The sequence below is a fragment of the Callithrix jacchus genome, chromosome 9 (assembly GCF_049354715.1).
Source record: "Callithrix jacchus isolate 240 chromosome 9, calJac240_pri, whole genome shotgun sequence".
NCBI lineage: Eukaryota > Metazoa > Chordata > Mammalia > Primates > Cebidae > Callithrix > Callithrix jacchus.
In genome coordinates this window covers 51,736,145-51,759,918 of record NC_133510.1, presented here as the reverse complement: position 1 = coordinate 51,759,918, position 23,774 = coordinate 51,736,145, and the positions used below count along the sequence as shown (strand labels likewise).

At 40.4% G+C, this 23,774-nt stretch overlaps 1 long non-coding RNA gene and 1 pseudogene across 5 annotated transcripts in view; one reads left to right on the top strand and one right to left on the bottom strand.

Moving 5' to 3' along the window:
* LOC118144213 (uncharacterized) overlaps positions 1 to 15,215 on the top strand; it is a 113,639-nt gene extending 98,424 nt beyond the window's left edge. For all 4 annotated transcript variants that reach the window (XR_013522318.1, XR_013522317.1, XR_013522319.1 and 1 more), the window contains 2 exons: positions 65 to 223; positions 13,146 to 15,215. This is a non-coding gene — a long non-coding RNA (uncharacterized LOC118144213). The remainder of the gene's footprint in view (positions 1 to 64; positions 224 to 13,145) is intronic.
* Positions 5,672 to 8,977, bottom strand: LOC118144212 (melanoma inhibitory activity protein 2-like; annotated as a pseudogene). The gene is made up of 2 exons (XR_013522315.1): positions 7,080 to 8,977; positions 5,672 to 5,963 (listed from the first exon to the last, which is right to left on the bottom strand). The product of XR_013522315.1 is annotated as a melanoma inhibitory activity protein 2-like (transcript).
* Positions 15,216 to 23,774: the final 8,559 nt, after the last annotated feature.

The following is a 23,774-nucleotide window of genomic DNA, read 5'->3' as shown; positions in this document are numbered from 1 at the left end:
ATGTTGAAACTATTCTTTTCTGTTTGTTAGTTTTGCTTCTGATAGTCAGTTCCCTCTGCTGCAGGTGTGCTGGAGTTTGCTGGAGGTCTACTCCCGACCCTGCATGACTGGGAATCACCAGCAGAGGCTGCAGACCAGCAAAGATTGCTGTATGTTCCTTCCTCTGGTAGCTTCGTCCCAGAAGAGTACCTGCCAGATGCCAGTCAGAGCGCTCCTATATGAGGTATCTGTCAACCCCTACTGGGAGGTGTCTCCCAGTCAGGATACATGGGTGTCAGGGAGACACTTGAAAAGGCAGTCTGTCCCTTATCAGAGCTTGAGTGCTGTGCTGGGAGATCTGCTGCTTTCTTGAGAGCTGTCATGCAGGGATGTTTAAGTCTGCTGAAGCTACACCCACAGCTACCCCTTCCCTCAGGTGCTCTGTCCCAAAGAGATGGGAGTTTTATCTATAAGTCCCTCACTGGGGCTGCTGCCTTTTTTTTTTCAGGGATACCCAGCCCAGAGAGGAGGAATCTAGAGAGGCAGTCTGGCTGCAGTGGCCTTGCTGAGCTGGGGAGGTCTCCACCCATTTTGAACTTCCCAGTGGCTTTGTTTACACTGTGAGGGTAAAACTACCTACTCAAGCCTCAGCAATGGCTGCTCCCCTCACCAAGCTCGAGGGTCCCAGGTCAACCTCAGACTGCTATGAGAAATTCAAACCAGTGAATCTTAGCTTGCTGGGCTCTGTGGTGATGGGACCTGCCAAGCCACTTAGCCACAGACCACTTGGCTCGCTGACTTCAGCCTCCTTTCCAGGAGAGTGAATGGTTCTGTCTTGCTGGCATTCCAGGTGTCACTGGGGTATGAAAAAAAAAAAAAAAACTCCTGTCTCTAGCTCAGTGTCTGCCCAAATGACCACCCAGATCTGTGCTTAAAAGCCTCTGGAGTAGGCACCAGAGGGAATTTCCTGGTCTGCCGGTTGCAAAGACCATGGGAAATGTACAGTATCTGGGCTGGGGTGGACTGTTTCTCCTGGTACAAGCTCTCATGGCTTCCCTTGGCTAGGGGAGGGACATTCCCCGACCCCTTGCACTTCCTGGGTGAGGCAACTCCACCTTGCTTCAGTTCACCGTATGTGGGCTGTACCCATTGTTTAATGAGACCCAATGAGATGAACTGGGTACCTCAGTTGGAAATGCAGAAGTCACCCGCTTTCTACGTCAATCTCATTGGGAGCTGCAGACTGGAACTGTTCTTATTCGGCCATCTTACCAGCAGGATGGAAATTTTTTTTTTTTTTTTTGAGAAACTGCTTTATTATTTTATTTATTTATTTTGAGTCAAAGTCTCACTGTCACCCAGGCTTGAGTGCAATCGGCAATCTCAGCTCACCACAGCCTGTGCCTCCCAGGTTCAAGTGATTCTTCTGTTTCAGCCTTCCAGAGTAGCTGGGATTACAGGTGCATGTCACCAAACTTGGCAAACTTTTGTATTTTTAGTAGATACTGGGTTTTGCCATATTGGCCAGGCTGGTCTTGCTGGGATTACATGCATGAGCCACTTCATTTGGCCCAAGTGTTGGCAAATCTTAATATGGCCTTGTTAAGTCTTTGAGTAGGTTTTTTTTGAATTGTGCAGTAGTCACTATGGATGACTTGAAGAAGTTCTCCTTTCATTGTTGTTCATTGATTAAGAGGTGTGAGAGGAGGGGGATTGGAGCTTGAGGTGATTACATTTAGGGAAAGTTACTTTAGGAATGGGAAAGGGAACTGAGTGGTAACAAAGTGAAGGCTTGCTGATGTACCTGAGAAATCACGTTTTTACTAGAAGGACTGGAAGCTATCTGATATCCTGCAGGGGCGCTGTGGCTGGAGACTGGAAGTGGCTTCATCAGTACTGGAATGGAGATTGCCAGGATTATTGTTCCAGAAGAACAAAGAGATGAGCTATAGTTGAAATTGCTGCCAGTGGGGTTCACACTAGGTAGGAAAGGAAGTAACTTCAGGAAGGAGTCAGAGAAAGGAGGTAGCAGGTACAGAGGACTGAGCTCTGAAGGTTTAGGAGGAGTAACTCTGAGTGCAGCCATGGGCAGCACTGGCATCACCTGGAGTTTGTTGGAAATGCAGAATCTCTCCTCCCACTCCAAACCTACTGAATCAGAACACACATTTAAATAAGATTTCCAGATGTATATGTACATTCAATAAGAAAGATTTAGTGTTAGAGTATGAAAGATATCAGCAAAATAAAAGATTAACCTAATAGAGTAAAATACTGAAGTTTGATATTTTAGAGGTGATCTTTATTCCCTTTCTTCCTTCTTTCTTTCTTTTTTGAAATGGAGCCTCACTCTGTCATCCAGGCTGGAGTACAGTGACATGGTTTTAGCTAAGTACAGCCTCTGCCTCAGAGGTTCAAACATTTCTCCTGCCTTAGCCTCCTGAGTAGCTGGGAATACAGGCCTGCCACTATGCCTGGCTAATTTTTGTATTTTTAGTAGAGACAGGGTTTCACCATATTGGCCAGGCTGATCTCAAACTCCTGACCTCAAGTTATCTGCCAACCTCGGCCTCCCAAAGTGCTACAGCGGTGTGCCAGTGGGCCTGGCCCTAAACTTGATCTTTCTAAGCATGACACCGTTAAAGATAAAACCATAATAAAAAGGCTAATAATTTAAAAACATAAATATGTATGACTTCTGTACAGGAAACCTTATAAAGGTTATAAGAAGAAAGGTTTAAATCAGGTTATAAGAAAAATTACAAACTGGAAGAAGGAATTAATAGCTTTTACAAAATCAAGAATAAGCAAAGGACATTAGTAAGCTGTTCATAAAAGCAGTAACACAAATAGCTAATAAACACAGTAAAAGTGACCAACCTGGTAAGCATCAAAAAATTACAAGTTAAAAAGATAAAGTAATATTTTGTTTTGCTTATCACAAAGCAAGATTGAAATGATTGACAATACCTGGAAGTAGACAGGATCTCAGGAAATGACATTTATGCTGTTTCAATGGTATTCTACATTAATACAATCTTTCTGGAGGGAAATCTGGAAATAGACGTCAACATTTTAAATGTGCCATTTCTTGCCAGAAATTTATGCTATAGAAGTAATTTAAAGATGTGCTGAGTTTGTATATGTTAGCAGCTTCATAAGTGCTGCTTCTTTAAATTGTGACAAAGTAGATAAAACCTAAATGTCAAACAGTAGCAGATTGGTTAGATCAGTGGTTCTCAACTTGAGGCAGTATTGCCCACAGCAGACATTTGGCAATATCTGGAGATTTTTTTGATGGTCATCACGAGGGATGGGAGCTACTGGCATCTAGTTCTGATACAGAGGACACGGAGGCTATTAAATATCCTTCAGTGCACAACATAGCCTCCCACAACAAGGAATTATCCAGCCCAAAATATCAATAGTGCTGAAGTTGAGGCACACTGGAATATAATGATTATAGTTATAGCTGTACAATTAATTATTTTTCAGCCATAATAATTTCAGTATAGATCTGTATTTACTGACTTGGAAAGATAAATTGTTCTGTGGCAAAAAGCAGATAATAAAAGTAAAATGAATAGTAAGATCTCATTAAAATGAAGCAAACAAAAAAAGATTCCTAGCAATATGTTTCTAAGGTGACCAACATGCTGAGTGCTAATCCACAAGCTGCAATGTTTTTATTTTCTTTTTTAAATCTTTCTATATTTTCTGAAAAGTTTTTCCAGTAAACATACATTGTTTATTAAATCAGAAAAACAACGAAAGCATTTTCATCTAAAAGCAAAGCAGAGAAAAATGCACAAAAGTGTTAGAGAGGACCAGTGACTAATTCTGAATGAAAACAGGATCAAAATGCCTTAGAGTGAATTACAACAGTGCTGAGGAGGTAAAGATCACTGGAAATGGGAAATTCAGGAATGAAAAAGCCAGAGTGTTGGATTGGTTCTGTTTAAGGGCCCTGAATTCCCTAAGCTTGTAGCAGGAATTGGGACAGAGGGAAAAACTGTAGTCAGGGGCTAAGCCCCTCAGTAGATGTCAACAAGAATGAGAACAGTCGAACTAGACTTTGTGACTTTCAAACGTTTTTCTTTTGACAGTGGCACAAGAAAATATGAACAACATAAAAGAAAAATTTTGAACTTACAAATTGTATGTACCTGGGAACAACCATTCTCAAAACATATTTAAGGGCAGGGCATATTGGCACACACCTGTAGTCCCAGCTACTCAGGAGGCTGGGGCAGGAGGATTGCTTGAACCTAGGAGTTTGAAGTTGCAGTGAGCCATGATCACAGAGATTCTCTCTCTAAAAACAAAACAAAACAAAACACTCCAGAGCAAACACACACACACATGTAGGTATTAATCAGTGCCCTAGTGTTGCACATTTGTTTCTGATATTTCATTACTATACATGGCACATCTATAAACATTCTTAGAGCTAAATCTTTGAGCACCTCAGTACCTCCTTAGGATCAATTCTTAGACATGCAATTGCGAGGTTAAAAAGCATGTACATTTTTAAGACTTAACATAATATTTTTGTCTCTATGGGACAAAAATATTAACATCTTACCAATTTTCTACAAGTGAACATCTGAATTTACAGTTGTGAATTGTGCAAATCAATAACAACAAGTCAGGATTCAATTCACCTTAGATGGGCTAGTTAGGCACTGCTCTAACATGAAAATGAATTATGCAATCGTATTTTGCTTTCCAAGTTTTGGAAAATCTTTTTCTGACCAGAGGTCATCCCAATTTACAGTCCTCACTGGTCACATGTGAAAGGGCCTGTTTGGCTCCTTGTGATTACTATTATCTCTTTTAAAAAGGTGTGCCAATGTCATAAATAAAAATGAAATCTCATAATTTTAAATTTTACTATTAATGTGACTGAACATTTCTCTCATAGTCTTATAGAACACTTATTGTTCTTTTTAAAAAAATCCATTAATATCTTTTGCTCATTTTTCTAGTGGTGTATTTGTATTAGTCTTCCTTCTTGATTCATGCTTTTTTGATATATTCCTACTAAGTTTATTCTTAAATTATATATTAATTTATATTTTCTTCTATTTTTATTTCCTTGGCATTTTTATTTTTTTATTTACTTTTTCTTCTTTCATCTCATTTTTTAAAATGAATTTTTAGAGCAGTTCGAGGTTTGCAGAAAAATTGAACAGAAAGTATAGAGTTCCCATTTACCTATTCCTGCCCCACCCACATACACAGTTTCCTGTTATTAACATCTGGCATTAGTGTGGAGTATCTGTTACAATTGATGAGCCTGTACTGATACATTATTATCAACTAAACTCATAGTTCACATTAGGGTTCCCATTATGTATGCTATGAGTTTTTTTTTCATAGAAAAACTAGCTGATTTTATTATCAATGCCAAACAAGTCTTTAAATCAACTAAAATTTAATTCAGGATAAATTTACTTTCACATTTGTCTACAACCACAGTAAATACAGTTCTTGGCATAAAGACACAGCCTCTAGAATTCAATGCCTTTCCACCTGCAAGTTACATATATAAAACTCCCACTATTGTTTATATAATGGTGGATTAATCAAATTAAAATAGTTATACTATCTAGAATAAAATAAAATGGAAATAATTTACTCATAAGATTTATATTTAAATCATCTTTATTTACAAAGTACTAGCCTGGAATTATGCCATTAAGCTTCCATTTTAGCAAAAGTAGAAGTAAAGTAAATATAAGTAACAGTTATACAGTAACAGCAGTGACTTTAAATTGAAAATTATATCAGTCAAAATCATTTTTGAAGACAGCAAAAAATATCATGAAGTTTCTTGCTGTGGTTCTGGATGTTCAGTAGCAGTCTCATTTGAAGGTGGACTCGACCCTGAAGGACTCACTTCTGGAGTGGAGGTGGGAGGAACAATCCAGGTTTTGGGGGAAGGTGAGGAGGAAAACTCCTTGGTGGATACACGTTTCTCACTGTTCAAAGAGATTCATAAAAGACGTTTTATAACTTTGAGAACCTGCACTGTACCCTAATAAATCATTATGTTTATAACTTCCATGACCTATTCTTTTATATGAAAATTGGTACCAGAATAATGACTTGATCTAACAAGCTAATTTTTACAACATTAAGAAAAATATACCTCTCCAAATACAGATGATTAAAGGAAATATCATTAATTTTTAATGTAATTTTTGTCCTATCTTAATACGTCTCTTAAAAAAGGAATTATTTCAAAATGTATAAAACTTACAGTAAAAATAATGTTTTCCTTTCATTATCAAAGTCCTTTTAAAAGACCATTTTCATGTAATATAATTTTCACCAAGTTTAAAATTCATATCAGTGATTCCCAATTCTGATTTGATATTATACTAAAACATTTCCATTTATATCAAAGACCACCTTAAAACTCCTGCAAACAAAATTTGTTTTAATTCACTTTAAATTTTAAAAAGAGAGGCGAAACGGGAAGGAATGACCAGATGAGACAGTCATAGGCAAAGCCTGGTATTTGGTAACCACATATTTATTCTGCAGAACCCTATAGTTCAAAATGGTAAAGTGAATATAAAAGAAATATATTATTCCTTTTTCTTATGTGAAGCTTTAAAAGAATTCAGTAAATCCAACAATTAGGTCAAACGTAATACATACATTTTAAGTTTTAAGTAAGTAGGACTACATCAGAACTACTTATGAAAAAGACTTTAAAAAATATCGTAGCCAGTAATTTTAATGGGGGAATAAAAATATTAATTATTTTAACTAACTGCCAGAATACAAGTTGCTACCAAATAAGAAACAGATAATTTTAGTTTTATACAACCTGTAAAAAGTCAACTATTTTCTTGACTACGAAAATACAGAAATAATTCTATATTATTAATAAGAATCAATGTGAAACCTCATTATATTCCACTTATGGCTGGCTGCCTTCCCAATTCAGAAAAGTAATGGTACACTTACACAATGCTAGAAAAGTTTTTCCTCCACTGTGTTACTACATGAACAGGTGGTAAAATTAGTATCTCTGATTAAGAAAACACATATTGAGGTTTAAAAACAAATTTAAAAAACAAGCATACTTGCATATGGAGCATGTAGTAGACCTGGGAAATCCCTTGGTGGAAAATCATCTCCAGAAGCTCCCTTTTCCCACAGAGGTGACAGGGGCCCAGTGTCAGAAGGACCCCTGTGAGAATGGGTTAACGTATCAGAGCTTGATTCTCCTCTTTCATTGATAATCTGATGGTCCAGAGGATTCTCTGGGCCTCTTGAGCCTCTTCCTCCTCTCCTTGTGAGCAAAGGCAAGAATCTGGGTGGCCCCTCCAATGAAGTTGGAGGAGACAGAAAAGCTCTCATTTCAGTTGAAGGCCGACCCAGTGGTGAAGGACCAGATGAGGAAGGTCCTCTGCCAAATGGTGTATTTGGAACATCCAGTGCATATGGATCTCTTTCTAAAAGTTCAAATTTAAACTCTAGTTCAGTTAATTTTTGTCTGTTATGAGCATTTTATTTCCTTAAATCATGGAGATGTCTTTCAGTAGTTTGAGCTGCAAACCAGTTATCATGCACATTGTTCTCATAGGAAATAGTGCACTTTTGATAATAACGCATCGTTCTCTCCAATTCTTCTTCAAGATCTTTGGCTCGCTTTCTATAGGTCTTCAGCTTTGCAGTGGCATGGCTGATCCTTTAGTCTCCCTTAGAAAGTTTGTCTTCTGTCTCTAACTGGCAATTTTCCTCTGTTGTTAATTTCCTGTAGAGTTTCATTTCATTTTCTTGATATAATTCAGTCATTACTTTAAGTTTCTGTTGAAGCTTCTGATTCTCAATTTCAAAATGTGTGTTTTCTGACTGCAAAGATGCTTGTTCAGTCTCAAGATTTTTAATACATTCAGTAAGTTCTTCCTTCATTTTATCAACCTCAGATAACTGAATATAAATTTGGGTTCTTTCTCCTTCTAAACTTTTGAAAGAAGCATTGAACTTAGCAGCATGAATCAGTTTCTTCAAAGCTCCGATTGGAGGATGATCTAAGTACACACCATTTTCTGATTCACTGCTCATTTCTGACTCCAAGTTATCTTCATCCATTCTGTCTTCTCCAAGCATAGCTGCCCAATCTTTCATCTTCAGCAAGTGTTCAGTCAGAGTCTTGATGTGATTGTCTTCAGCACTGAGAACTTGTTCTGCGTGTACTTTGGAGTCTTCCAATGTTATTTTCTGTTTATTAAGTTCACTCACTTGTTCTTTCCGTACTTCAGCTTCTTGCAAAAGCTGTTTCTGGCTTTCCTGAAGTGGAGAATTTTCATTCAAAGCATCTTTTATTGCTATCTTCAGTGGTTCTTCATTCATTGGAAATAAAGTCTTGAAGGTCGTTTTGGCTTCAGCTACTGGTGATTTGAGGGATTTTGACTCATCTTCTAGAGACTATCCTTTTTGAAATATCCGCCATCAGTTCATTTTGTTCAGACTGTTTCAATTTCTCTTCTTTTAACTCTTTTACTAGACATAGTATTTCTTCCTCAAGTTCCACATTGGACCTGTGCAGCTTTTCACAGGTTGCCTCCAAGCTTTGTGCTTCTGTTGCCTCCTTCTCAAAGCTGGCATCCTTTAAAGATGACTCTACTTCATGGCCTTCATACTCTTTTTGAATAACGCTCAGTTTTTCAAGTAGTTGACATTTTTCCTCAATTAGTCTAGACAGTGTTTCAGCAAGCTTTTTCTCTCTTCCCACATAAAGCCGACTCCTAATGGATCTAAAACCTCTCCATGCAAAAAAGAGAACAGCAATAAATCCAAAAATAGCTGCCCATATCACCCATTCCCATGGAAAACCATAAGAATTAGAATCTGCTCCCATACTTTGACACAGTGCTGCCACAACCCTGTGTAACACCTCCAGAACCAGACTCAAGTATGGCTAAGAGGTAGCCTGGGGCTCCTCTGTAGTGCCAAGGCGGCTCTGGTGGTCGCCCCAGTAACCGGGGCCTCTGGGGGCCACAACCAAGGGCAGAGAACAGTCAGCCTTCTATCTGGAACCTTAATCTGCAGGGGGCAACTGGAGCGAACCACTGCAGAGCAGGCTGTGGGGGGAGCTTGGAAACCCTGTGGAGCTGGAAGATGCGGGGGTAGCAGGGGGACGAGGGCACCCACAGGCCACACAGGCCCATGCTGCCTTTTTTCTTTTCTTTTTACTTTATTTTTATACTGGGGTCTTGTCAATGTTGTCCAGGCTGGTCTTGAACTCCTAGCCTCCAGTGATCATCCCACCTTCCTCAACTAATCTTGGCATTCAAATTCCACACTTCCCCTCTAACTAGGATAATTTTGCAGTTTCAAAAATCTGTTCATCCTTCTTTGACTAAGCCTTTGTCAATACCATAACTGAAAAAAGGCTCTTCCCCCTTTAATTATCCTTACTACTTGTATAACACTGAATTACATTGTCTCACACATAAATTATGCAAAACGCAATTTTGCTGACATGTTTTTCATCTGAATTATATATACTTTTGGGCTAAGACCTGTCTTACTCATCTTTATATGTCCACATTAGTAGCATGCAAATAACAAGACACAACACTTAATATTTATGGGATTTTTTTCCTTAGAAAAATGTCTCAGGTCATAGATACTTATGTTTTTTAATACACTTGAAGATATCCTTTTAAAGAGCCTTTAGGCAACTTAAAAAAAAAAAGTCGTTAGCTGCTCATCTGATTCCTCATTTCAGGACTTTAGTAAATAAGATACTACCTAATATGTAAATAAATAATACCCAATAAGATCTTCAGGCCCATATTTGCTGTCAGTGGCTAAGGGTAGGAGCATATATGAAGTAGAAGGCCACAGCTGGAAAAATCTGGCAGTTAGGATATGACTTATTCAACACTTGCCTCTAAGTAGCTAATTTAACACACAATCATTTAACATTTTTTTTTTTTTAAGACAGAGCCTTACTCTGTTGCCCAAGCTGGAATGCAGTGGTGCAATCCAGGCTCACTACAATCTCCACCTTTGGAGTTCAAGTGATTCTCCTGCCTCAGCCTCCCAAGTAGCTGTAATTACAGGCATCCACCACCACATCAGGCTAATATTTATATTTATAGTTTCACCATGTTGGCTGGGTTGGTCTTGAACTCCTGACCTCTAGTGATCTGCCGCCTCGGTCTCCCAAAGTGCTGGGATTACAGTCATGAGCAACCGTGCCCAGCTCATCATTTAACTTCTAAGGCTGTACCTACTTCATCTAGAAAAGGACCTTAGATTAAATGACTTCCATATCTACCTCAGTTCTAAAAACAGAAACAAAGTATATTATTTATGGCCTCTGATGCCAAAAGACTTCTGTAGAGTCATGTTAGGAAAGAGTAGTAAAAACATTCATCAAGCTTCAGCTCTAATTCCTAACAAGGGCTCTGCTGACAATCACCTTAGAATCACAAGTCAAGTTAGGATACAATTAACATCCCTAACAAAGTAACCCAACAAACCAGATACTTCAACTCAAGTCCTTAGTGCACTAATTTTAGAATAAGGGGTAAATCACAAGAAACGTTCAGTCTCAGGAAACATACTCCGTGCTAGGGGTCTGCACCTGTGGCCCATCACCCACTATTTGTATAAATAAAGTTTGAGCACAGCCATGCCCATGTGTTTTCTTGTTGTCTGTGGATGCTCCTGCATTGCAAGAGTGGGGCTGAGTAGCTGTGACAGAAAACATGGCCCTGCTGAGCCCAAATAATTAGCTGCCTGGCTCTTTGCAGAAAGTTTGCCAACTCGTAAAAAAATGCAATTGGGAGTGGTTTTAAAAAGTTTTGGCTCATGTTCACAAAAGAATGCCCCAGAAACTATTAAATACTGTATGTTTCAAAAGCATCAGGCTGGGAGTGGTGGCTCATGCCCGTTGTCCCAACACTCTGGGAGACAATGCAGGGGGATCACTTAAGCCTGGCAGTTTCGGACCAGCCTGGGCAACAGCCTGAGACCTCATCTCTGAAAAAGAAGTAAAAAAAATTAGCCAGGTGTGGTGGTTCATACCTGTAGTCCCAGGTAACTCTCAAGGCTGAGGAGGAAGGATTGCTTGAACCCAGGAGGTAGAGGTTGCAGTAAACCATGATCATGCCACTGCACTCCAGCCTGGGCGACAGACTGCGAGGATATCTCAAAAAGAAAAAATATTTTAAAAGTATCAGCTAGGCTTGCTCTGCAAAGATCTTAGATTTTTGTAGTCAGAAATACCTAGAATTGTTTGAATTTCAATTGTGACAACTGTGACAATTAGTTGTAGAAACAAGTTATTTAAAACACCCAGTCTCAGCTAAAAATGGAATTTGAGGCTGCAAAGATGACAATAGATCATAATATAAACTGCGTGGTGTACAGTCTGGAATAGTCTTAGTTTCTCACAATTTATTAAACCCCAAAGAAAGATGGGAGAGAAATGCACTTTCACAAACCAGCAAATGATGCCATCCAGTGATGACTATAACATTCTCAAATGAGAGAAATTAAAATTAAGAAAAAAAAAAAAAAAACTGGCCCTACCAAAAGTTTTCACAACTAGGGACTTAGCCTGAAAATGAGAGAATTTAATAGATGGGAGGTTTTAAGAGCGTGGACAAGAGTACTAACAAATAGAAAAAAAGAAATATTGTTCTACTCCACTTTGATAACAATGGTAGGAGTTATGAAGAAATTATTTTAGGCAAATAGAAAGGAAAAGGGGTCCTTGGAAGGTTTTTTGCAGCTCCAGAAACATTTCTTGTCTAGCATAAAAGCCCTGGGTCTTAGACCCAGGCTGGCAACCGTTAAGATGCAAATGCAAGCCTTTATAAACTGGGTTCACCCAACTTGATGATTCCCACCGTTGTCCTCTTGCCTTCGCTCCAACATGTGCCTAACAGCATGGCCTCCCTCACATATCCCCATGAGTGTAAAACACCAGGGCGCCCTGCATATGCATCTTAAAGGACGTTGTTTATCTAATTCAACTCAAAACAAAATCCTGGTGTTCCTCCACTTATCAAAGCCACATCAGTAACAAGGCTTTGTAACCAGGTACAAAGCAAGAACAAATATCACGCAGCTAGAATTCTGATATAACTTTAACAAAGGCTATTCATTAAATCGGGCGCTGGGCTCAGTGGAGCAAGTCTGTAATCCCAACACTTTGGGTGGCCAAGCCAGGTGGATCACTTGAGGTGAGTTGAAGACCCGCCTGGCCAACATAGTGAAACCCCATCTCTACTAAAAATAAAAGAATTAGCCGAGTATGGCAGTGGGTGCCTGTAATCCCAGCTACTCGGGAGGCTGAGACAAAATTGCTTGAACCTGGGAGGCAGAAGTTGCAGTGAGCCAAGATTGCACCACTGCATTCCAGCCAGGGCAATAAAGTGAGACTCAATCTCAATCAATCAATAAGTGAGACTCAATCTCAATAAATAAATAAATGGATGGATGGATGGATGGATGAATATGGTAATTATCTTTTTAACCAAACTTGTAGTTTTAATTGGATCTAATTTTCAGATCACACATATTTGCTCTCAAGAACCTGTGTTTTTCATTGGATTTATTAAATGTTTTCATTTTTATCATGAATGATCTACTTCCCATTAAGGCAAGAACCGTATCTACCTTGACTACCACTGTCTCTCCAGTGCCATCTCAATTGTATGAAATCTGGTAGAAACGTAAACATCCACAAATGAAGAACCTGCTCTCAGACTGAGCAGGAGCTCATCCTGCCATCTAGCGGTCTACACGAGTAACAGCTCCGTTAAACACAGTACTAACTCTAGAGGGCAGGTGTGCGTTCATACACAGTCACTACTTTGGAAAGGAAAATTTTAAATATAATACAGGAAGTAACAAGAATAGGTAAAAGACTAGGATTACTATCCCAGTTGGTTCCATCTCTTACATCTTCTAGAGAACTATGCAATGATTAGTGATATCCAGAATAATGACCACGAGACTCTGTCACATTAGCAAAAAATGTATCCAATGTTTTGGCTTCTCTAGGCAGGGACATTCGGGTTTGCTGAAGTTGTACCCACAACCACCCCTTTTCCCAGGGGCTCTGTCCCAGGAAGGTGGGGGCTTTATTTTTAAGTCCCTGATGGGCTGCTGCCTCTTTTCAGACACGCCGTGCCCTGCGAGGACATCTAGTGAGACAGTCTGCCTGCAGTTTGTTCCAGTTCAACTTCCCAGCAGCTGTGTTTACACTGTGAGGTTGAAACCTCCTACTTCAACCTCAGCAATGGCGGACGCCCCTGCTCCCAGCGAGCTCGAACATCCCGGGTCGAGCTTAGGCTGCTGTCCTGGCTGGGAGAACTTCAGGCCAATGGATTTTAGCTTGCTGGTGTCTGTGGGGGTGGGACCCCTGAGCCAGACCACTTGGCTCCCTGGCTTCAGCCCCCGATCCAGGGGAGGTAACGGTTCTGTCTCGCTGGTGTTCCAGGAGCCATTCAGTTGGAAATGTGGAAATCACCCACTTTCTGTGTAGATCTCACTGGGAGCTGCACGCTGGAGCTGTTTCTATTCGGCCATCTTGCCGCCCACCTTCTTAGGGTTTTTATTTAGGTGTAGCAAGCTTTTAAGAGCATATGTTCCATGTTACACGAGTTTACATGAAGGCGGAATTAGCAAAATGTTTTCAAATTCTAAGCCCTTCAAATTTCCTCAAAAATTAAAAGAAATGATTAGAAATTTTTTGTTAAAACATTCATTTTAGAATACTGTATTTTGATGTTAATTTTAAATAACTCAATGTTCAACTATATAACAATAGGTTTTATTTTTCTATTTGAGTACGTAATACAAGATATTTAACTTTCTTTAACTTGCATAAAAACATAAAAATATGTTATAAATGACATGTTTTATTTCTGGAGCAAACACCATATAGTTTGAAATAATGTAAAAGTATAACATGAAAATATACCAAAATGTTTAAGGAATCTGATGCTCAAATTCTTAAGATGTGGGCTATAAAAAATTAACTTGTTAATTTTGAAATGGAGACATGAGATGCTTGCCTTTAAGCGTATACCATCTGGCATTTTACAAGAGAGATAAACAACACTGTAGCGTTTGACCGTCAGAATTAACTGCTGGATTCACAAGGTTTAAATACAATCTTGGTGGTGGGTCAAGGTTTTAGTGACCTGGGATATGACACACGATGATGTATGTTTATGTCAGATAAGCTGTTCAAGCAAAACCATGTTTAGTCCAGCAGTCACCTTCATGTTGTCTGTCTTCAGAGGGAACAGAAGGACAAATGTTAAGTGGGAACTCAAACCCTCCGGCCTCACAATCTATTTTCTGCTTCTGTCGTTGGATTCTGTACTTTTATTTTCTTAGAGAAATAAAGAGCATTCTGGGCTCTGTGTTTGCTCAAATGTGAAATCAGGACTCTACTTGGATCAGCCCAAGGCATCCCCTTTAAGAAAGAAAGAATGAACCATATCAATACCCCTAAAGGCACCACAGGGACAAAAGAGTCCAGCTAAAATCTCAACAGGTGTGAGATGTGTTTCTTTTCGATGAAATGTGGTAGTGAAGAGGAGTTCATAAATTTTTTTAAGCAGTGACAATCAATAACCTGAGAATATTTTTATACCTCTAGATTTTTTTTTTTTTTTTTTGAAACAGAACCCTGTTCTGTTGCCCAGACTGGAGTGCAATGGCAAGATCTTGGCTCACTACAACCTCCACCTCCTGGGTTCGAGCGATTCTCCTGCCTCAGCTTCCTGAGTAGCTGAGATTACAGGTCCCTGCCACCATGCCTGGCTAATTTTTTGTATCTTTAATAGAAACGGGATTTCGCCATGTTGGCAAGCTGGTTTTGAACTCCTGACCTCGTGATCCGTCCACCTTGGCCGCCCAAAGTGCTGGGACTACAGCCATTGCACGCAGCCACCTCTAGATATTTTTTCCAGATTATGAAAGAATAGACCACAGTAAAGTTATGTCTATCAGCAAGGCCTTTACATATCTCAATTTACAAAGTCTGTAAATAAAGAAAATATGATATATGTAAATAAATATTATTCAACCTTCACAAAGAAGGAAATCCTGCCATTGAGACAATATGGATGAACCTGGAGGACATTATGCTATGAGATACTCCAGACTCAGAAGGACAAATACTTGAGATCTCACCTATCTAAAATAGACTTGTAGGATCAGGGAGTGGAATGGTGGTTGCCAGGGTCTGGGGTAGGCTGGGGTGTACTGGGGTAGAATGGGGAGATTTTGGTCAAGGGGTATCAAGTCAGTTATACAAAATATAAGTTTCAGAGATCTAATATATAGCACTGTAAATATAGTGAAGAATATTATTGTACACTTGACATTTGCTGAGCCAGCAGGTCTAAAACATTCTCATCACATAACGCACAAAAGATGGCAACTATGTGAGGTGATAGATATGTTAATTAGCTTGATTGTGGTGATTATTTCACAGTGCATTTGTGTATCAAATCATCAATTTACACACACCATAAATATATCATTTTTAATTGCCAAAAAACAAAATATTAAACAAAATATGATCAAATGCTTGGACCTAAAATAAAAATACATTGTAAGAAACAAAACAATAACCAAAGTCTGTAGGAACAAAAAAGTTGCTTCTTCATAATGAGATTCTGCTCATTTGATTATTTATATTTCTAGATAATTTGTACTTAATTTTAAAAAGAAAATGTAAGATTTTTTTTTCCGGCACATTTTTTTGGGAATATCTAAAAACATGGTAAAACTAGGGATTAAATTGTTGAAAAACGTGCGCTTTGAATGAAGAGACCTTCCAAACAGGTTTTGTGTGAGCAACATGGCTGTTTATTCACCTGGGTGCAGGTGGGCTAAGGCCGAAAAGGACATTAGCAAAGGACAGTGGGATAGGAGTTGGTTTTATAGGTTTGGGTAGTTTTTTTGGGGGGGGGAGGGTGTTGCAGAGTAAGTTCAGTTCCACTGGTGGGGGATAGGGGCAAGGAGTGTACAAGTTCAGTTACAATGGCAGCGTTGGGTGAGTGGTATTTACATTTTCATAAGAACATTTAAGATGGCAGGGTTGGGTGCGGGCCTTGTGGGAAGCTCAGCTGGGTGATCAGGAACAGTGGTGAAGGCAGGCAGTGGGTGGGAGACTTCAGCCGGAGGCAAGCAGGACTTCAGACTTTCAGGCTCCAGGCTTGCATATGGAGACCTGACATAAATTTTAACAATTTTGACATAATTCCTTCTGGTAATATCACCCACTTGCATTATCAGTAGGTCTCAAACTTTAGCATATATAAGGATGACTTGGAGGCAGGCAGTGGTTTATGGATAAATGTCTAGTAACTAGCTCTCTGGGGGAGAACAGAGAAGCCCTGATTTGTAGCATTTGCCAACTTTCATGATGTAAATACTTCCACCACAGCAAATTTCAGCCTACCATTGAATGAGAAGCCAAATAGCTCACTAATTTCTAAAATTCCTGGAATTTTAATAATAATCTGTTCCGGAGAGTTGATACCTCCCAGCTTCAGGATACCATTATCTGGAGGGCTTGTTAAAGCTACTATTTCTGAATTGCACTTCCAAAGATTCTGATTCAGGAAGCCTGGGGTAGGCCCGGAGGATCTGCCGTTTTAAAGAACTTTCTGGCCTCTACCAAGTGGAGGATGCTCGCAGGTGCACAGATCTGTCTTAGAGCAGCATTTTCCAAATTTGTTCAGTGGAACCCTGGCTTAGTAAGTGTTAACGAATGTTCCAGAGGGAAAAGAAAAAGACGTTAACACTGGGAAATGCTAGGGCAAGCAAAGGTAAGTAGGCTTTCTTTAATACATGACTTTTTAGGCCTTAATGCGCCCTTCTGCAATGTGAAACATGAAGGAGAGGGTTTTGACCGCCGTATTTCAGAAATGTATTTGATCCTAGAACATTTTCACCTAGCATGATGTTTTTGCAAATACTATTAGTATTTACACTTTCTAATTGTGGAATTAGAGTTAGATCTCAGAGTCACGAGACTGTATAAACAAATTCACATTGACAATACTAGGCGGGAGGTAAATGCTGTCCTGCTTTCAGAAGCGGGATTAGACTCAATGAGCAGTAAATAGAAAGCCCTTTATCTAAGTCCTACGTAAACTCTGCCACCTTTTTCAATACCAAATTGAGGCTGGAGAACAGATACCAGCTCCTTAGCATTCTTGAAGCCTCTGTCTAGAGAAATATGAATCATTTAGTTCCATAATTTCAGAGCTGAAAGAGATCAGGAGGTCACCTGGTCCAATCCCCCTTTTCAATGCATGAGGAAATCAAACTAGGGAGATGAGGTACCTTTCCCAGAGCAGGCTAAGACTTTCTAACACCATCCACTGCTCTTTTCACTATATTAAAATTTTGTCTCTTTCCTGGAAAAAGTTCAAGACTCCAGCTGCCTCTGATGCCTGTTTGAGCAAATAGTTAGGGGGCCAAAAGTCCAATGTCCTACTCAGAGCTGTTTCGGAATAATCCTCTTAAATTCAACTGGATATCTCCTTCCTTTGAAATTCTGATTAGTCGAGGGTGTTTGATTCTGATAACCCACCAGGGAGGAAATTATGCTCTGAGGTCCAGCAGCTGCCAGAAGCAAGCTGTCAGGCTTAATACCAGCTCTCTTTCTCGCCATTTTATCAGCAAAGCAGCTGGGAACAAAGGCATGGAGGGTAGAGCTGGGTGAGGAAACACAACACCAGCGAAAGCTGGCATGTGCTGAGCTCTGTTGCTGAAAGGGCTATGAAATTTTACGACGTTGCTTAATTAGAGTCAAATATAAACATCAAGCAAAACAAAACGTCAGTGTAGTGTGACAATAAGTTATTAGATACGGGTTATTAAAGACAAAGCGTTCCTCTGTACCCTTAAAACATCATTGTCCACTACTCATTTTATACCTATTATGCCACTGAAACGTGATCTGAAAGGGTCTGGTTGAGTTGATAAAACGGAATAATTATTCTCTCATCTCTCTCTCTCAGTGCCCACCCGCATCCTCACATATAAGCCACAGGTGACTCAGTAAGTGCTAAGAATGGCGTTGAGGTGATACAGTATTAAAATTGACACTACTTATACACTTTCCACTTATTTATTAGTTGCATTGATTAAGCACCAACTATGTCCCAGGCACTGTGCTGCACTAGCAGGATTCCACAATGAGCAGAAACAAGCCTGGTTGGTCCTTGCTGTCAGGAAGTTAGGAGTCTTGTGTGGGGGACAGACAAAAAGGAAAACAATTTACAAAAAATATGTACAAATATCCACTGGGATAGATGCTTTGAAAAGAAGGTACATGGTGCTGTAAGTGTGTAACATGACAATGTGACCTAGACTAGTGCGTCTCAAACTGCAGGTGCTGAAGGACCGCTTTTCCCCTCAATCTGCCCTGGACTGATACCAGAATACAAATGTGCTACATGTGACTGACCACAGGAGTTTGACAACACCTGAACTGCTCTTTGCCCTGTTCAACAAGGGGAGTCTACTGGCCATGTATGTGCTTGGATGTCATGGTAATAGTAAAACACTGTCGCACTTTCTAAATGCTTATTTCTCAGTTTTCACTTTTATCACATTGGAAACAGTTTGTAGATTGGCACCAAAGTATGGATCGCACTTTGAGAAGCTCCAACCTGGACGATGGAATCAAGAAAGTTTTCCTGGAGGAAGTGATTTTTGCCTAGTGTTCTGTGATTAATCTATGATCACTATGACCATCGTAGATCACTGCGATAAATATTGAAGGGCAAATAGGCAAAATTGAGATGGGAAGGAGAATTCCAGGTAGAGACAATCCAGATGAGGAGTGTGGCTGGAGCATGCAAATAGGTAGAAGATCAGTCAATGGGAAATGCCATGCCAGGCCTATGTTATCTTTGTGTTTTCTTTATGGCAAAGAGCAGGTTTTGAAAAGTTTTAAACAGTGTGATTTTATTAGAGTCGAGGTGTTCAGATCACGTTGCTGCCATGTTGACAGTATACTGGAAGATATGTCAGTCTGTTCAGGCAGTTGTAACAAAATACCACAGACTGGGTGGCTTATAGACAACAGATATTTATTTCCTACAGTTCTGGAGGCTGTGAAGTCCAAGATCAAGGCACTGGCAAATTAGGTGTCTGGTGAGGGCTGGCTTTATGGTTCATAGATATTGCCTTCTCGCTGCATCCTCAGGGCACAAGAGGCAAGGGCTCTCTTTGGGGTCTCTTTTATAAGGATAGTAATCGCAATCATGAGGGTGCCACACTCATGACCTCATCACCTCCCAAAGGCCCCACCTCCTAATTCTATCACCTTATGGTTTAGGATTTCAACATAGGAATTTTTGTGGGACACAAATATTCAGACCATAGCAGGAGAATAAAAGTGAAAGTAGGGAAACCAGTGAGTAGACTATGGCAGTAGTCCAGGTAACTTGAGCCAAAGGGGCAGTGGAGGTGTAAGAAGTGGGAGACTGAGGCTGAGTGCATTGGCTTACGCCTGTAATCCCAGCACTTTAGGAGGTGAAGGCGAGCGGATTGCTTGAGCCCAGGAGTTAGAGACCAGCCTGGGCATTGTGAAGAAACACTGTGCCTACAAAAAATATAGAATTTAGCTAGGCATGATGGTGACTGCCTGTGGTCCCAGCTAGCTGGGAGGCTGGGGTGGGAGGATCGCTTGAGCCCAGGGGGTGAAGCCTGCGGTGAGTGGAGACCACACCACGGGAAGTGGGAGACTGAGATTGAGAACGTAGGAGAGGATTTCTGCTGGAGTGGATATGGGGTTGAAAGAGTGGGACAGATCAAAGAGGGCTCTTGTGGTAGCAGATCATCCCAATATTCCACTCTAATGCAGACAAGGAATATTGCTCCCTTTCTGTTCAGGACCAAAAAAGTCCCTTTATTCCTAAGAAATTTCCTGGCAGGGAATGGTAGTCCATTTCCCAAGTCCTTCAGAGGCTCTGCCAATACTTTCAGATGTGCTTCATAACTGCCGTTCTTTCTCCAATTAACTTTCCATTTATGGAACTAAACGACTTCTCCCTTTGAATATAAATTCTCCTCTGTAGTGTTTCTGCAGTTTTATTCTTTAAAACCTTATTCTATAAAATATTAATTAAGCACTCAATGAGAAAGGAGTCACATCAAAGAATGTATTCTGGAAACACTAAGCTAAGCAAGAGTCAGGCAGTTTTTTCCTTCAGTGCATGACTTTTCAGAGCATTTAATATGTTAATGTACATCTTCAGTTTCCAAGAGGGGATAGACAAAATACATTGTTTCCAAAACTTACTTAGTTATGAGTTCCTTTTTGCCAGGAGCATCTACTAGGCTAGTGTTCTATGGAAGCTTTGAGGAAGGACGCTGCCTGGTGACTAGAGCGGCCCTGTGTTCAGCATTGGATGTTTGGTTCTGCTTTACATTTTGAGGCAAGCAGAGATATTCATTGGTTTGTCATAGGACAATCTAGTTCCATTTCCTAAGGCACTTTTACTGAAAGGCTAAGTAAGTTTTTTTGCAATCAGCAATGACCCTCCCTGTACCTGACTAAGCTTGCAATTCTAGCTCTGTGATAAGCATTGCTGTGCTAGCTCTAAGTAAGTGTTGGCCTGAGGACAGCATCCTGTGTCTGTCTGGGGGCAATGTGCCCCACTCAGGCAATACATGGGAAAGGAGGACCTGGGGTACTGCCTTGATGAAATTAATTGACATTGGTATGAGAGTAGTCCATTTTCCATTTTAGCTAACTGGGAAACGGCAGCAGTTATAAATGATAGCTATGTCTGCAGAGGCTGATCTCTTCATCCTCCCTTCTTCCTAGCTTTTGAGGGTAGCCAGGGGAACAGCAAAGAACAGCTTCTTTTTTTCTTTTGAGACAGAGTTTCACCCTTGTTACCCAGGCTGGAGTGCAATGGCGCGATCTCGGCTCACCGCAACCTCTGCCTCCTGGGTTCAGGCAATTCTCCTGCCTCAGCCTCCTGAGTAGCTGGGATTACAGACATGCGCCACCATGCCCAGCTAATTTTTTGTATTTTTAGTAGAGACGGGGTTTCACCATGTTGACCAGGACAGTCTCAATCTCTTGACCTCGTGATCCACCTGCCTCAGCCTCCCAAAGTGCTGAGAGTACAGGTGTGACCGGGCGTTTTCTTTATCTGGTAAATGGGTGTCATTCATTAGCAGGTGTTACAGATCCAGGTCTCTCAGATTCGAAGGCACACGGGAATTCCCTGAGGATCATGGTAAATGCAGATTTCTGGGCCTCACTTCTAGAGGTCCTTATTTGGCAGATCTGGAATGAGACATTGTTATCTGTAGTTATTTTTATCTTTATACCTTTACTCCTATATACTTGAGTTCATTTCCTCAAATTAAGAACTATTTTCTTACATAATCACGGTACAATGATCAAAATTAGTAAATTAACATTGTTACGAGAGTGCTGTTAGATTTCATTCTAATCTCTCTAATTATCACAATCATTTACTTTCTAGCAAACCCTCCCTGAAAAAAAAGTTCTGGCTCAGGCCAAAGGGACCAGATGTTCGATGTTACCAAATTAGCCTGGGCCTAAGACAATAGGAAACAATGGAATATGGTGGAAATTGTGGCTAACTCTGCTGAGTCCCCTGCCTAAAGACATTTACATTGAAATTTCTCAGACCCACAATACCAGCCTATGATGTGATCTTGCATGCCCCCCACCTTTAGCTTCTCTCTGCCTGGCCTATACCTGCTATGTCTTTGCAGTTTGAGGCTTCCTGAGCTACATGATTTCCCTGTCCACAGCCCTCTCACTCCCCTAACAGAATACCCCACTGTGCCAGGCAACACAGCCATTATGCCCACGACTCAGTTATTATGTCCATGAGGCAATCTTTGATCCATTCAGAGAAATGGATAAATGCTGGTTAGAAATACCAGGTAGGCTTATGAGCATTTAAACTGTTAAATGCAGAACAAAATATTGCCCTTTAAACTAGCTGCTGCAATGCTGTTTAACCGGTTTGTGTCAAGAAACACTCCCTGAAAACTAAGGAGGTGGTTCTGGTAGCTGGTTAGTCAGATACCATCCCAGTATTCAGTGTTTCCTAGGAAAACAGCAGCCAATAGTAACACAGTATAGTTTTGATTAGATGCAACTAGAAGAAATTGCCTTCCTTCAGAAAGGCATTCTCTTCCCTTGTGTTTTGAGGAAGTTGGCTAAGCAGACAGGTTCTGCTTACTAGAACCTTGGCCATTAAAGCCACATTGCTAGCACACCCATTGATTTGGTGATTTAATTCCAAGAGAGTGACCTTATTGTTAATTTCTTAGAGGGCATCTCCCCCGTGGCTTCCAAGTACCATCTGTGGTTCCCAATTAATCAGAATAACTTCCTTGTCACCTTTGCTCCCTTTCCCCGATATCATCTTAATACCAGGCAATGGTTCTGGAAAACAAAAGATAGCTTCAGTTTGAATTATGTATATGGCAGTGGAGGGTGGCTTCAAGCATGCACACTTAGGAAAATTGTTTGATTATTTAAAACTATGTTCTTTCTGTGTGATGATTCCCAGGCATCGAATCAATACCAGGGCACTAACTGACTTAGAACTTTATTGAAGAGACATCTAGTGGGGCTGAGGCAGAAAATTGTCATTCTGAATTCTGCATCATCGGGGCTGGAGGATTCAGTGCCAAGAGGGACCTCTAGTGTTCTGCAAAGGTTCAGCCTTGATAATGTGAAGATTCCTTAGATGCCTTTTCTATTTTCCATGTGTCAAAGAAGAGTGTATTTTTATTCAAAACTTGCCACTCTTGTCTATGAAATAAAAAGGCATAGCCTATTCGTAGTTTCTGTGTAGGTATTTTTAAGTTGATGAACTTAAATAAAGAAAATATTTTCCCGGGAGTACCAGGATGTGCTGTTTTCCCAGGCCTATCATAATACCAGATCTTATTTATTGTGCTTTCTACAAACTGGCACCAGGCTCAGCACTGCACATGGGTTGCTGCTGCTTCTATCATTATTTTTTTTTTTTTTAGAAAAAAAAAGTGGTGTGATGTCGGCTTACTGCAATCTCTGCCTCCTGGGTTCAAGCAATTCTCCTGCCTCAACCTCCCTAGAAGCTGGGATTATAGGTGCACACTGCCACACCTGGCTAATTTTTGTATTTTTAGTAGAGATGAGGTTTTGTCACGTTGTCCGGGCTGGTCTCAAACTCCCGATCTCAGGTGATCCAACCATCTCCACCTCCCAAAGTGCTGGAATTACAGGTGTGAGCCACCACGCTCTGCCAGGTTGCTTCTTTTAATCATTAGTAATTGTACTCTTATTTTTTATTTTTCCAGTGAAGACTGGGAGACATATGAAGGTGAAGTTACAAGTGTAGGAAACTCTTAAGCGGCAGGGCCTGACCTTGGTTTTATATCTCCCTTAATTCCAAAGCCTGTTTCCTTACCTGGCAAAATTTTATCATAAATTTGAAGGGTAGATTGAAAGGTCACCCTCTGTCCGTCCTTCCCTGCCTCTCTCCTCCCCCCGCCGCCCCTTTTTTAATCCTTTCCTTTCTTCCTTCCTCCCTTTTTTTCCTTCTAGTTTCCTCCTAAAGGGAAACTTATTCTTCCTTCCAGTCTTTATTGTCCCAATCTAGCAAGTATATCCATTTTCCATCAGAAGCTTGGTGAAATTTGCAGAGGGAGTGGATGTGTTTCTGTCAGGGTTACACTTGGAATGGCATTTTGACAACTGCTGGGAATTGGCATGTTTTGTCTTG